This window comes from Ursus arctos, unplaced genomic scaffold, assembly GCF_023065955.2.
Source record: "Ursus arctos isolate Adak ecotype North America unplaced genomic scaffold, UrsArc2.0 scaffold_21, whole genome shotgun sequence".
NCBI classification, from domain to species: domain Eukaryota; kingdom Metazoa; phylum Chordata; class Mammalia; order Carnivora; family Ursidae; genus Ursus; species Ursus arctos.
This window is the reverse complement of record NW_026622886.1, coordinates 4,935,358-4,949,439: the sequence shown is the minus strand read 5'-3', so window position 1 is coordinate 4,949,439 and position 14,082 is coordinate 4,935,358.

The following is a 14,082-nucleotide window of genomic DNA, read 5'->3' as shown; positions in this document are numbered from 1 at the left end:
CCCGCCCTCTGCCTGCCCATCTCCGCTGCCCCTCTCCTTAGAGCCTCTCAGCCCTCAGACTGAGATACGTACTCGGCTGGGTACCCAGTCTGCCAGCTTCTAGTCTTGCCCTGTTTCCAGCCATCTTCCCCTTGGCTTCCATGGTGTTCTCAGTGAAACACAAATCTGATCTGGCACCTCCCCTGCTCAGATCTTCCCCGACTGCTCCTGGGCTGCTGGATAAAGCTCAGACTCCTTAGTTTGACTTACAAGGTTCTCCTTGGTCTGTCCCCTGCTGACCTATCTGCCTCTCCTCTCCTGTCTCCCCTCCTGCTCCATTTTCAGTGAAATGAACCAACTCCCAGATCTCTGAGCCTCCCCTGACTTTCAGCCTACCTGCCTCTGGCCTGATTCCCCGGGGCCTAGCATAGGGGGTGCCGGTAAACCCTGGTTGATGTATGGGCCGGTGCGATAGCGCATAAAATGAGTGCTCCGTAAGCCAGCATGCCGTCCAGGTCAGTTCGTGCCATTATTTTTTCCGGGGGTCATATTCAAAATCTGTACGACAATTGTCTGGTCTGCGAGTAGGATCCTGCAGGCCTCCCAATGGACCAGGCATTAACCCTTCAGTTGATGGATTGTGAGGAGCTTTGGGGGGTCCAGGGGGTTAGTGGGGGTGGGGCACAGGCTCCAAGGAGCAGTGCTTTTAAACAGACTGGTTTAGAAGCATCTCAACATTTTAGCAATGGTATAGCTATGCCTGTTACCCCAGAAAGCTCCTTCCCCATCCCTGGGCCCTATTTGCTCCCCTCTCCCCGGCTTCCTCTGGCCCTGTCCCACCTCCAGCCTATCACTATTTGGAGGCTTTTATTTTGAAGCCTGCTCAGGATCCCGGTGACCCGTTTTTTTTTTTTTTCCCCAGAATTTGCCCACAGGGCTTGGAAAGCCTCCCTCCCCACATGGCACTGTGGACACCCATCTGGCCTGGTTCTTCAGCTTAAAGGCCCCTCGCCCCTGGGGCTGCTCACTCAGGATGAGCACAGGGAGCTCTCAGCCTGTTTTTCTCATCTTTCTCTCTCTCTCTCTCTCTCTCTCTCTCTCTCACACACACACACACACACACACACGCACGCGTGCGACACAAACAGCAGGGGATGGCAGGCAAAGTCATGATTTGACACCCGAGACCGTCATCCAAATTGGTTTGCAAATTGCATTTGCCTTTGAGACAAGAGTTTCGTAAACACGTCCAAAAGTGAAGGGTGCTGCTTGCTCCTCAGGTGGCAGGGGTGGTGAGCTCTTGGACTGGACGGGAGCCGGGTGACCTTGCACTGGCCTCTGGGTGTGTCCACGGATCAGGTAGGACACCTGTCTCCAAAGTCATCCCCCTCTGCTGTGTGTCTTCCTGTTCGTCGTGGCCTGTGCTGTCCATCAGGTGGCATGCTGGGCCCTGGGCAATTCATCCTCCAACCCAAGCTACAGCTTCCTCATCTGTGAAGAGAGGCACAATGTAAAGAACACGAAAAAAATGTACATGGCCAGTTGGAAAAATGAAATGGCTGTCCTGCTTCACTCCTGGAGGATGACTTCCTAGTCCAGGAAAACGCCTCGATTAATTTTGGGGTCGTTAAAGAGGGGCAGCCTCCTGGGCCGAGTCTGGATGGAAGACATTTACGCACACACAAAGCAAGAAAGCCCTCTGCAGAGGGAAGGTAGGCTTCGGTGTCTTTTCCCTTCTGAGCGTTTGCTGACGTTGTAGAGAAAAAATAGAAAAAGCATGATCCCACAAACACAGAGGGAATAGGAAGGAGGTATCAAGAGATGATAGATTGCGACACACTTTTGGAAGGGGCTTTGTTTGAAACGATGGTAACGTATTTAGAAAGGCCGAAGGAAGTCAGCAGGTAGAGGGCACACCGGTGAGAAGGAAACAGACTGAGCCTTGAGCCCCAAGGAGGTCCAGATGCGAGGGGAGCAGGTGGAGGGGATGATGGTGTGAGATGAGACCTGGTGGCCAGGGGCTTACCCTCGAGCCTCCTGCAGGAGGTTTATGCTCTGGAGATGTTGGGGAGGAAACTCTTAGGACACCAAGGTCGCCGGCATGACAGAGGGTCGGGATGAGACGTGGGGCTGAAAACAAGGTATTAATTGGAGGTCCGCATCTCCAATGGTCAGAGCATCTTCCTGGTCCTCCCGCTCACAGGGCACCCTAGCCTGTTCCTACATCCTAGGCAGAGACTGGCAGCTGCCAAACAAGTTACTGGAGAATTTCCTAGAGAAAAAGACTCATGCCTGCTCTTGTAATAGGAGTTCCCAACAATATAGCTGCTTTTCTGTCCCAACACCGAAATGGACACCAGTCAATCCACAAGCCCTCGCCTGCACTTGCGGGCTTCTGATCAGCCTTTGTAGTACATTTGTGTTAAATGTTAGTGAACAACCCAAGAGTATGAGACACATAAGGAAAGCAGCCGATGCGACCCAGAGACACCAAATGAAAAAGATAAAAGAAGAGCCTCGAAGAAACACTGTCCCTCTAGACTGGACTCAAGAGTGAATCACCTGGATCAGAAGGACTCCAGTCAAACCACAGATGAATGAGAAAAACAAAAAACAAAAAACAAAAAAAAACACCAACTTATTTTTGTGTGTTGCTGGAGATTTCTGTGGCTGTTTGTTACACAGCAAAAGCTGACTGATACAATCCATTAACCAGAATAGGATGCTATGACAACTGAATAATCAGAAAACTGGAGAGAGGTCTCGGAAACTTCATATAAGGTAGGAAAATAGGAATTCAGTAGCAGATTCGAGAAGTATGTCACAGAAATAGCTTCCAGGCTATAACAGGAAGAAATGAAGATGGATAATACAAAGGGAAGGAACAGGCTTGGAAAAGCAATCCAGGAGGTGTCCCATCTGACTTAGAAAATTTTTTGAAGAGAGAGAGAGAGAACAGAGAAAATTAGCCAAAAAAAAAAAAAAAAAAAAAAAAAAAATCCAAGAAAACTTTCCCAAACTGAAGATCATGAGTGTCCAGATGGAGTTAGGCCTATCATAGAAATAGGAAAATGAGAGAGAAATAGTCCACACAACACACGTCATCATGTGAGCCCAGAAGAGCACAGATAAAGAGATGTTTCCAAAAGCTTCCAAAGAGGAAAAAGAAATGATTTAATACAGTGCAACAATACCGAGAACACTGAATCCTCATTTACCATAAGAGGAAACCGAGGCATCATATCTAATAATCAGTGAAAAAATAGCAATATAAGCTTTTTATTTAGAAATACAGAGGAATTTAGAAGGAATAATGGAAGGGTTTCAGTAGTTCCCTTGGGGTGGGAAGGGGGGGGACTTTTCAGTCCTCCTCTTCCTTGGCACAAACCAAGTGCCTGCATCCTTTATTCAGACACTGACAAGTCAAGAAACAGAAGTAATGGGCAGTCAGAGCCCCTGGGTATGGGGAAGAGTTGGAAGGGAAGGGTCGCACAATGGGCCCATGCTTTGGGCCCAAAGACAGAGACAGCCGGCGAGGGGTTTCCTGCACCCAGAGTGTGCAGAGCCCCTCACCCTTCTGGTCATCCCTCCACCCTCCACTCTTCCCTGAAAGTCTATAAATGTGGTGTGGTGGGAGTGAGGGGAGGGGAGCATGCCCCACGTGGGACGCTGCTGGACTCAAGGAGGCCGGGGTTTAGGTGGAAAGGTGTGGCTGCAGAGGAGAGAAGGCCCCTCTTCCTCCTCTTACTAGAGGAAGCGGACTTGTGGAAAGAGTTGGGGTGAAGGTGCTGGAGAAAGTCTTGATCCTGCTATTATGTGAAATGGGGACAGGATGACCGGTCCTCTCACTGCTACACTGGTCTGAGTGGTTTGAGTATCAAATGTCATCGTGAGAGTGAAAGCAGCACTCAGGGATCATTGTTAGGGCCCCCGGGACTGTAGGCCCCCCCATAACAATCCTAACTTCCTCATCTTAAGCACCTGTGACACCACCTGTGACTCCTTGGAGGCAGTCCTGGTTTTCCAATAGAGCCCCTTGCAGACATGGGACAGCCCGGACAACCAGGGGATGGTAGATAGTCCTTCGGGAGAAACAGGAGTTGGCCAAGCAGGGAAGATGTGGGTGTCATGGGGCACCACCAGCCTGCAACATGGACCCAAGCTGGAAGAGGAGAGGGAGGAGGCCGGAGTCAGGAGGGAGCCTGGCCTGGATGACAGCAAGCTGGTCTGGTTCTCCGGAGAGCTGGAGGATTGGAAGCCTCGGTAAGTTCTTTCTATCAAGGGCCTCCTGCAGCCAGTGGGGAAGACAGACTGCAGGGCAGAGGTGGGACGGGAAGATCGGGTAGGTGGCTGCTGGAGCCGCGCATGCAAGACAGGAGGCCGTAGGGATGGGGAGCGGGGGGGGCACTCGGGGGACATTTGGAGGTGAAGCACATTCCTGGGGATTGGCTATAGCAGCCAAGGGAGGACAAGAAGGCAACGTGACCTCCAGGTCTCTGACTGGGGTGAACGGCGGAGACAGAAGTTGCAGGAGGAGGGGTGCTCTGCAGAGCTGGGGGGGCATCTGCGTGCGGTGGGGCCCGGAGGCAGTTGCACGCACGGGCCTGGGGCGCCTCTGGGGAGCAGCTGGTAATGGGGGCGCAGGAGTGGATGAAGCCTGCAGCCAGAGAGAGCACAGGTGTGTGGGGAGGGGACTGAGGAAGTAGAAGAGGGAGGAGCCCAGGAAGGGGCCCCCAGACATGGAGGGAGAACTGGGGGAGCAAGTGGGCATGGGGAAACTGAAGCAACTGGTGGAGACCAGGGCTGGGGAAGGTCCCCGGGCGGGGTGCGCAGAGGACAGGAGGCCTCAGGGCCTCAGGGGTGGGAGCAGATTGCCAAAGGGTGAGAGGATGAAGGGCAGTTACAGAACTTCCAGGACCTCCTGTTGCGAAGCTGTCTGGTTCCTGGGTGTGCAGTTCCGGCCTCCGGGGCTCGCTGGGCAGGTGTCACTCACTGTGGGCTGGGACAGGGGAAGCTCTTCCCTGAACCTGGAGGGCGGGGCCCCAAGGAGGAGATGCAGTCTGTGAGCCCACCCACCCGCTTTGTCCCCTTCTTCACGCCCTTCCTCCACCATCCACACACTTGTCAGTCCCGTTTTAGACACTGGAGGTTCACCAATGAATGTCACAGTCCTTGACCCACAGGTGCTCATGGTACACAGTCCTTAGCAGGAAGGGGTGGGAAGTCTAGGAGACTAGCTCTTACAGGTAGGGACTCCCAACCCAGGAGAGGTAGAGCTAGAGCCACCCCCAGCCTCCAAAGAGCCATTGACCAGCTTTGCATCTTAGCTTTTGCCCAGAATCCCAAGGCTGAAGAAAAAGCCCATAGAATCATGGAGGTGGGGGGACAGTGGGGAGAACGCACTGAGATGCGCTGCGAGAGGCCGAAGGGATCTGTAGGATCCAGGAGATGCGAGAGAGGAGGGAGGCATGCCCTGGGGGCTGGGGCTCCATGGAGTGTGTGCAGGGGCTACGGAGCAGCTGCAGGGTGGGGGAGGAGGGGTGGGTAGGGGAGAGGGGCTATGAGAAGCTTGGCATTCCTTTGTATTACTCCTTGGAGGCAATCCTGGTTTTCCAATAGAGCCCCTTGCAGACATGGGACAGCCCGGAGCCGCGGCTTTCCTGAAGGTTAAAGTTTCCCCCTTTTGGTGCCTTCAGGAAAGCCAAGTTCGGAAGAGTCCAGGCTGTGCAAACTGCAGTCAGGGGGACCCTCCTCTCTGGGGGTCTCCCTCGGCCTCTTGAATAAAGTTTTATTGGAACACAGCCACCCCCCTTCAATTATTTATTGCCACAGCTGCTTTCAGTCTACAAAGCAGATTCGAGTAGTTGTGACAGAGACCAGTGGCCCGCAAAGCTTAAAATATTTACTACCTGGCTCCCTAGAGAGAACGTTCGCCAATCCCTGCTCTAGTGTTTCGGGTAGGACACGCGTTCAGCTGTTGTAACAAAGGTCAAAATACCAGTGGCTCGAACACAATAGAGATTTCTTTCCTTTTTGTGAACAGTCTGAGTGTAAGCCTTCTGGGGTTGGGTCAGAAACCCTCTACTTTGCTGTTTAACTGTCCTCTGTCCTCGGCCTCTGCAGCCAGCAGGAGGGGGAGCAGGGGACTAGGGGACACACCCTCTCTCTTTGAGGGCACAGCCAGGAAGTTGTGTCCACAGATTTCCCCCGCAGCCCCCTGGCCAGCCCTTGGTCATGTGTCCCCTGCACTTGCAAGGTAGATTGGGAAATGTTACTTTTAGCTGGGCGCCCGCAAGTCCATTACCACTCTGGGACTTTCTCACCAAAGGAAGGCGGTGAGCATGAATTCTAGGGGATTTTAGCCATTTCTGGTCAAGAAGAACAAAAGCATAGAGTAAAGAAGGGGAGGAATTTGCACCCCCCATAGGAATAAAATTTGGAGCGCCTGCCAGCTGGGCAGTTGTCCGTAGTTAATATAAAGCGCCTTCTTCTCCCAGTTCCTTAAATATTTACTGAGCCCTCAATTATATCAGGCTCTAGCTGGACACCTTTGGTAGAGAAAAAAACTGCCGGTCAGAGTGGTTGGGTGAGCTGTCCAAGGGCTCATCCTTCTGCTCCCAGCATGGGCTCCTCCTGTCTGTTGATCCTGCTTCCCTTGGGACGCCCTAGCCAGGAGATGGGCTTGTGTCTTGCCAGCCAGGAGCTGGGCTTGTGTCTTGCCAGCCAGGAGCTGGGCTTGTGTCTTGCCAGCCAGGAGATGGGCTTGTGTCTTGCCAGCCAGGAGATGGGCTTGTGTCTTGCCAGACCGGCTGCGTGTTGGGAAGACAACACGCAAGTTATTTTCGCAGTGAGAACTTAATATAGGGGGTTGGTTGAACAGATCTTGGAGGACCGAAAAGCAAAAGGGGACATTGAGGTAACCAGATAGAGTACCTGCTTCCTATGGCTGTGCAAACAGAAGGAAGAGAGTGGGGTTATTGCAACCTAGAAGCTTGGAGGAGGAGCAGGTGGGGGGGAAGTTGTTCAGCTGGTGTTGGTGCCTCAGAAGCTTGGAGAAGGGCCTTCAGGTGGCTGGGACTCAGAACTTCAGACCTCCGAGGAAGGGGTGGGATGAGCCTCATTCTGGGGATATGGAAAAAACCAGAGCTGACTTCCAGGGCAGTGCTGTCGGGTACAGGGAGCAAACAGAAAGGAGCAAATGCCTCCCTCCTCTCCATCCTTCTGGTCTCCTGGTAGGAGCTACTATTGGCAGAAACAAATGGGAATCAGTCTGCCAAGCAGCAATGGGGTTTGGAGAACCAACACCAGCTCCCAAAAGCTGAGCATAGAAGCGTAGATCTGGAGCGGAGAGGAGATGGTTTAATAACCAGCCCAGAGGCTATGACTGCATTTCAATGCCCCCGTGTTTACAGACCTGGAGCCACAATCTCCGAGCCAGCGTGGACCTGGAACCTTGGTGTGTCTGCTTCCTGATACACTGGCTGGTGGGAATGTAAAATGGTACAACCACTTTGGAAAACAGTGTTCTTCTAAAGTTAAATACCATAGGATCCAGCACCCTACTCTTAGATCTTCACCCAAGGGCAGTGAAACACACGTCCACATGAGCCTTTATGCTTGAATGTCTGTCGTAGCTTTGTGTCAATAACCCTAAACGGGAGGCAACACAGATGTCCATCAGTTTATGAAAAGATAAGCAACTGTGGTACGTCCATGTAGGAGGCTCCTACTCGGTCATCAGAGGGATGAATTAGTGATGTATGCATCAACAGCAATGAATCTCCAATAGCCTGATGCTGTGTGAAAAAAGCCAGACACAAAAGACCACATACTCTATGATTCCATTTGTATGAAATTTCAGAAATGACAGAATATAGGAAGCAGGTTGGTCGTTGCCAGAGCCTCAGGCAGGGCAGGGAGGTCGGTGGCAAGGGGCCTGAGGAATCTTTTTGGGATCATGGAAATGACCTATATTGTGATGTGGTTGGTTGCATAATTGTCAAGACCCATTGACCTGTGCGCTTTAAGTCGGTGAGTTTTATTGTATGCAAATGACACTTGATAAAGCTGATTTTTAAAAATTGAATCAGAAAGCTGTAAGAAGGGGGCGCTTTGTCTACTTACTTCCAATGCCACCTCCTGTGGGCTACCGTCCACGTGGCAAAGGGATCTTTAAAAAACGTTCATCAGATTCCATCACTCTTTATTTAAACACTGTGCTGGACTCTCTTTCCTTTTTTTTTTTTTTTAAAGACTTTATTTATTTATCTGACAGAGAGAGAGACAGCCGGCGAGAGAGGGAACACAAGCAGGGGGAGTGGGAGAGGAAGAAGCAGGCTCACAGCGGAGGAGCCTGATGTGGGGCTCGATCCCATAACGCCGGGATCACGCCCTGAGCCGAAGGCAGATGCTTAACCGCTGTGCCACCCAGGCGCCCCTCTCTTTCCTTTCGAATGAATTCCGGAGGATTGCCATGGCCTACGAGTCCCTCGGCCCGGCTTACTGACCCCAGCCCTTGCAGGGACAGGAGCCATAGCACAGACGGAGACCCAGACCCTGGGTATCTACACACGCGAAGCTGTGGATCAAGCCCACAAGCCACTACTGAAACAAGCTCGATTCTACCCTGACAGGCAGACCTTTGTGCAAAGCGGGAAGGTCAGGTTCAAACTGAGACTTCTGGGAGTCCTTGGAGTTCTGTGCCGGAAGGTGATGGGTGGAGAGGCAGGCAATAAGCCACCGCCTCCCCGCCCCTTGCCTTTGCACCCAGGATCCATCTGAACCGGGGAGGACACCTGCTAGGCCTCTGGAGACATTTGTGTTTGTTGACCACCTGGGGGCTGAAAACAGTACTGGGCGTGGAACTGGGAAACTGGATTCTTCTGTATCTCCCAGCTTCTCCCGGAATTGTACTTCGTTCTGTATGCGTGTGTGTATGCGTGCATGTGTGCATGTGTGGGCACGTGTGCACACGCACGTGCGTGTGTTTGCATGTCCGCAAGTGTGCGCGTGTAGGCATGCCTACGTGGTTATGTGTGTATTTCAGCAGCAGCGGGAGCTCTCTGAGGGCCACAGCTGTGCCAGATTCCTGTGTGTATCCTCTATGCCTGTGTGGAGTGGATGCTAAATGAATGCTTATGGAATGAATACATGAAAGACTGGGGGCCGGTCCAGCACGGTTACTGACTGTGTTTTGGAGTCCTCCAGATCTGACATCAAAATCTTACCTTGCCGCTCACTCACTAAGTCATTCTGGTTCAGGCTCCTGATCCGATAAAGACTCAGTTTCCTCATCTCCAGACCAGGGATAAAAGTATGACCTATTTTATGGGGATTAAGGAGCAATAACTGGAGCCAACATGTACTGAGCTGGACTTTGGGCCAGGCACTGTTCCAAGATTTTGCAAGTGCTAACTCATGCGCTCCTGCAATTTTATGGTGGAGGGGATGGTGAAACTCAGTGCATCTCGGGGTCTATTTCTGATCAGTGGAGAGGAGGTTCAGGATCCTTAGCCTCTGGGGGCATCTTCTCACGAGTCCTGCTCAGATTCGGACCGATGGCCCTTCTGGGGAGGACAGTGGGATCCCGCACGCAGCTCTCCTCTGGGCTAGTTCACAATTTGACCCTCTAGTGGGGCTGTTCCTTCTACTGCGGCTCATCACATTTGTCCTCTAGGTGGCGCTGCAGAGCGGGAGCCGGGATGTTGAGTCGCGGCGCCCCCTGGTGGTCTGTCTCCGTCTACATATTGATTAAGTGCAAAGTCCTTTCCATAAAGTCAAGCTCGGTGAGAGTGGGTTAGAGGAATGTGGGGAAAATTAGAATCTAATGTGGTAAGTTTTAAGATACAGAGGAGCAGAGTGCGCATGGCGAGATAAACCAGGAGAGGGTCCAATCCATACCTAGAAAATTATCATCAATAATAACAACATTGTAATTTACTGACCACCTTCTAGGTGTGGGTACCATGCTAAGCCCTTGACATTCATCATCCTGTTTAATACACCTCCAGGAAGTATGTATCCCAGGGGCAATTACTTTTATCTGGAGCCGGGCACAGGCTGGGTGTCTGGCACATAGGAAGTGCTCGATACATTTTGAAACAATGAGTAATGCAGTAATCCTAGGAAGCAAATACGATCATCTCCACTTAGAAAAATGAACAAGAAAAATGAACTTCCAGTCAGCCACGTGCCAGAGCCAGGGCACCTGATTTCCGCACCCAGCTCTGCTGCCAGCTGGGGCACCAAAGAGAAGGCAGAGCCCTTTGCCTTCAGGGAGCTTGCTTTCCGATTGGCTTCGTCCACACCCTCTGTCTCCAAATACCACTCCCTGGGGACGGCCAGGGGTGGCTATTTATGGCTCAGGGAGGAGGTCCAGTGACGCTCCCCTCATAAATTACAAGGAGAGACACATGTGGGTCAAGATTGAGGAATTCAGTGCGTGAGGGATCCCCAGGAATCTTGCTCAGCCTAATCTGGGACGCCTGGTCCTGCCTCCTCCCCAGCCCCCGCCTGTCACCGTGCCCCATTTCCTGGGACTGGGGCTCTCGGGCCTGACCACCGGCTCCTTGGAGGCCGTGTTCCTCGTCTCTAAACCAAGAGCCGCGCTTTATCTCAGATACGCCAGCACCCGCATCAGTCAGGGCTGCTAAGAGTGCCATGCATGTTTTGAGTTTTAGAGCCAGCCCTCAATCCCACCCCGTCCTCTGGGAGTGCCTCGGGTGTGGCCTGAGCGTATGGAACCTGTCCTTGGAGATGTGGCTCTGAACAGACATTGGCCATCTTCTGTAATGCAGCGATGCCCCTTCTCGGAGCGGCTCCTGCCGTTTGTTGTTGACTTCTTGCACCTGCTTTCTCTTGGCATTCCATCCTCCGTGTCACTGTCAGGCTGTCCCTTAACTGTCAGTTGCTTCCAGCCCGTGCCCCCCCCGCCCCCAGCGATTTTCCTTCGGATCTGAATCTCTGGGTTATTAGGTTTGGGTAGGCTCTCAAAGCAACCTGGGGGAGGGAAGGCCAGAGGTGCTTTCTTCTAGCAATAAAATATCTGAGCTCCAGCGCCTGGGCGGGGAGCTACCGATCCCGCTGTTCCATGACTCCTGTTCGTTTCCTCCCAGGCTGTGGCCAGTGGAGGTCATCGGAAGTCAACTCTCGATATGCCAGAGGTCACTTTGGGCATTTCTTTGTACATCCTCAGAAAGGCCCGGTGAATACTGGCTTAACGGAATGTGTGAGGAGTTTGGCTCCTCTTCCTGGCTAGCCGTCTGCCTCGTTCTCCACCCCTGGAGCAGTAGCAGCACGGGTGCCTACTGCTGACAGAGTGGCCTCAAATTACACCGTTTCAGAGCTCGGGCATAAAATTAGCAGCAGTGTTCTGTGTATGAGGGGCCAGAGAAATGCCCATATTCAGCAGAACCGGGGGCAGGGAGGGAAGGAGCAGGGGAGGGAAGAACTGGCCCCCCACAGGCCCTGGGGCCCTTCCTTAAACAATCTTCCCAGCCCTGCACCCCTCCCCCCTGCACTGCGGAGGCTGTGGCTGCCCAGTGGCTGAGTCAGGGCCATACACGGAGGCTTCTTGGGAGGAGGAGGGAGTGGGGGATGGCAAGGCAAGACCTTGAGAAATGTGGGAAGGTGAGCTTGAGGGCTTGTCGTCCCTGAAACACACACACACACACACACACACACACACACACACACACATATACACACCCTGAAAACTATGAACAAGAATAAGAAATTCCCATGTGTCTAGGCACTTTTCATTCATTTTTCTCATGAATTCCCAATATCACCTCCTTCAGGAGGCCTGCTTTACAGATGGGTAAAGAGAGGATCAAAGAGGACATATGGGCTGCCCACGTTCAGAGGTTATTAATGCATTCATGTTCACGTTCACGATGTGCCCGCTTAGACGCCAGCATGTAAACCTGGCCTCTCGTACTCCCCGTCTCCCTACTGTGCGCAATGCTGCTGTGCTCTTGTGCGGACGAGACCTAAACATACTCACACGTCCCTCCACAGAGTTGTATGTGTTTATATACACACGCGTGTGCAACTATGTGTTTCCAATCATCCACACACGATGATACAGACCATCACATGCCACCGCTGTGTCACCCTTTCTGGCTAAAATGGTCACTTCCTGTCTTTCCTGACCAACTCCAGGGCAGCATTGACCTCAGCCATGGCTGGTTGCTTGCAGACACCTGCCACATCTGCCCCTTCACCCTGTCCTGGGACCATGCTTTTCATTGCTTTATCCTGTAGCCCAGGAGCCCTGAGACACCAGTGACTGCACTGGAGTCATTATTTATATTATCTCTAGTTCTCCGGGTGTGAATTCTTCTGTCTGTTGAGTCTGTAAGCTGTCTTTCAGAGTGTAGGTGTGCTGTACACAATTTGTCATTTTGATTTGTGAGCTCACGGGGTGGTTTTGTTGTTGCTCCTACAGGCTCGTGGATTGCAGACTGTTTCGATGTAATGCTTCAGCTTGGGATTTCCACCCCCTGTGGGTAGCTTGGAGCCAGGCCTCACGCTAGTGCATGGTGCAGGCTTGAGGCTCTGATCCGGTGGACGTACCCCTTGTTCTACCCCTGGCCTGGGAGAGTATCTCCATTCCTGCAGTGACCCCAGGCTGATAGCTGAGAAAGGCTGTTCCTCTAATCAGTTCTGACACCTGACTTCACACTGGGAATCAGATCTGACTTCTAGGCGACAGCAGGACACATAGCCCAGACCTAGTCCCAGATTAGGCATTAAAATCTCAATAACCCATATCCACCCTTCGTTTTCCCACAGAGTATGAGGCAGCAGCCCCTCTCTCTGGTCTTGGTTCTCCCTCTCTTAGAACCTGAACATTATACTTTCTTGCTTGTGAGCTAGGATCTATATGTTTAAAATACTTAAAATATATGTGTGTGTGTGTGTGTGTGTGTGTGTGTGTGTGTGTGTATATATATATATATATATATATATATATATATATATAAAATGCAGCCTTTTTTGTATGTCTGGAGTAGGATGGGGAATTTCAGCTTGTGTTCACCCTGCCGTCTTATCTCTGTCTTCCAAATGCCTTGCTCAGTAAATAGACCTTGATTATCTCTCTATTTTTCTCCTTTTGTGTCCTCTCCTCTGTGTTTCTCCAACTGTCCTTGCCTCCCAAGGAGTCCGTAAAGGATCTTGGTTTCAGAAGAGCCCTTGGCTGGGTGAAGGGAGGGAGATCCTCACGGAGTCAGGAACGTGGAGCTGGGCCCAGGCCATGTACCCTCCTGGGGACTCTGGCTCCTCCCTGAACTCTGTTTGGGGCATAAGGTCCCTTGGGGTGGCTGGCTGGAGCAGGAAGGAGGTTCAGAGGAAGGGCTTGAGGCTGTCAATCACCCTCCATTCTTGCAGCCAGATAGCCCTCGGGATCCCGTCCCCAGTCCCTTCATCTGGAAGGTAAAAAAGGGACTGTTGTAGGAGACCCTGGCTCTGGTCTCCATGCAGCTGGCTCTGACCCCCAGACCCCTGTCCCAGTCCTAGGGGCACTGCTAGGGCATGGGTTTGGGACAGATGGAGTCAGAAGGGCCCATTCTGTGATGCCCGGGGATGGCAGGGCACGGCGGCTTCCCATCTCTACCCTCTCTCTGCTGTTCTTCTGCATTGCGTCTGCAATGTGTGAGTGAGAGTTGAGTGTGAATGAGAGTGTGTGAGTGTGTGCGTGACGGATTGGCGGTTACTGGGTGTGGCTGTGGACTTCTCAGAGAGCTCCCTTCAGAATCCGGTAGCCATACCCGTGAGAGGAGCCACAGAATTGCCAGCCAGAAGCAGCACCTGAATACTGGAGGCAGGCAGGACCAGGAGTTCGGACTTTCTCCTTAAGCACAAGGCGAAGCAGTTGAAGAGTTTAAGCAGGAAAAGATGTGATCAGGTTTGTAACATAAAGCTCACTGTGGTGGGCAGAACCAGCAAGGACCGACTGGCTGGCCAGGCCTGGGGATCCAGGGATGAGAAGAGTATAGCCCAGAGCTCCTGGGGAAGGGGAAGGCAGAAGCATAAACTGACACTTGCACTCTATATGAGAGAGGTAACTGAATGCTAACTCTTTTGGGGAAACCAGGGAGG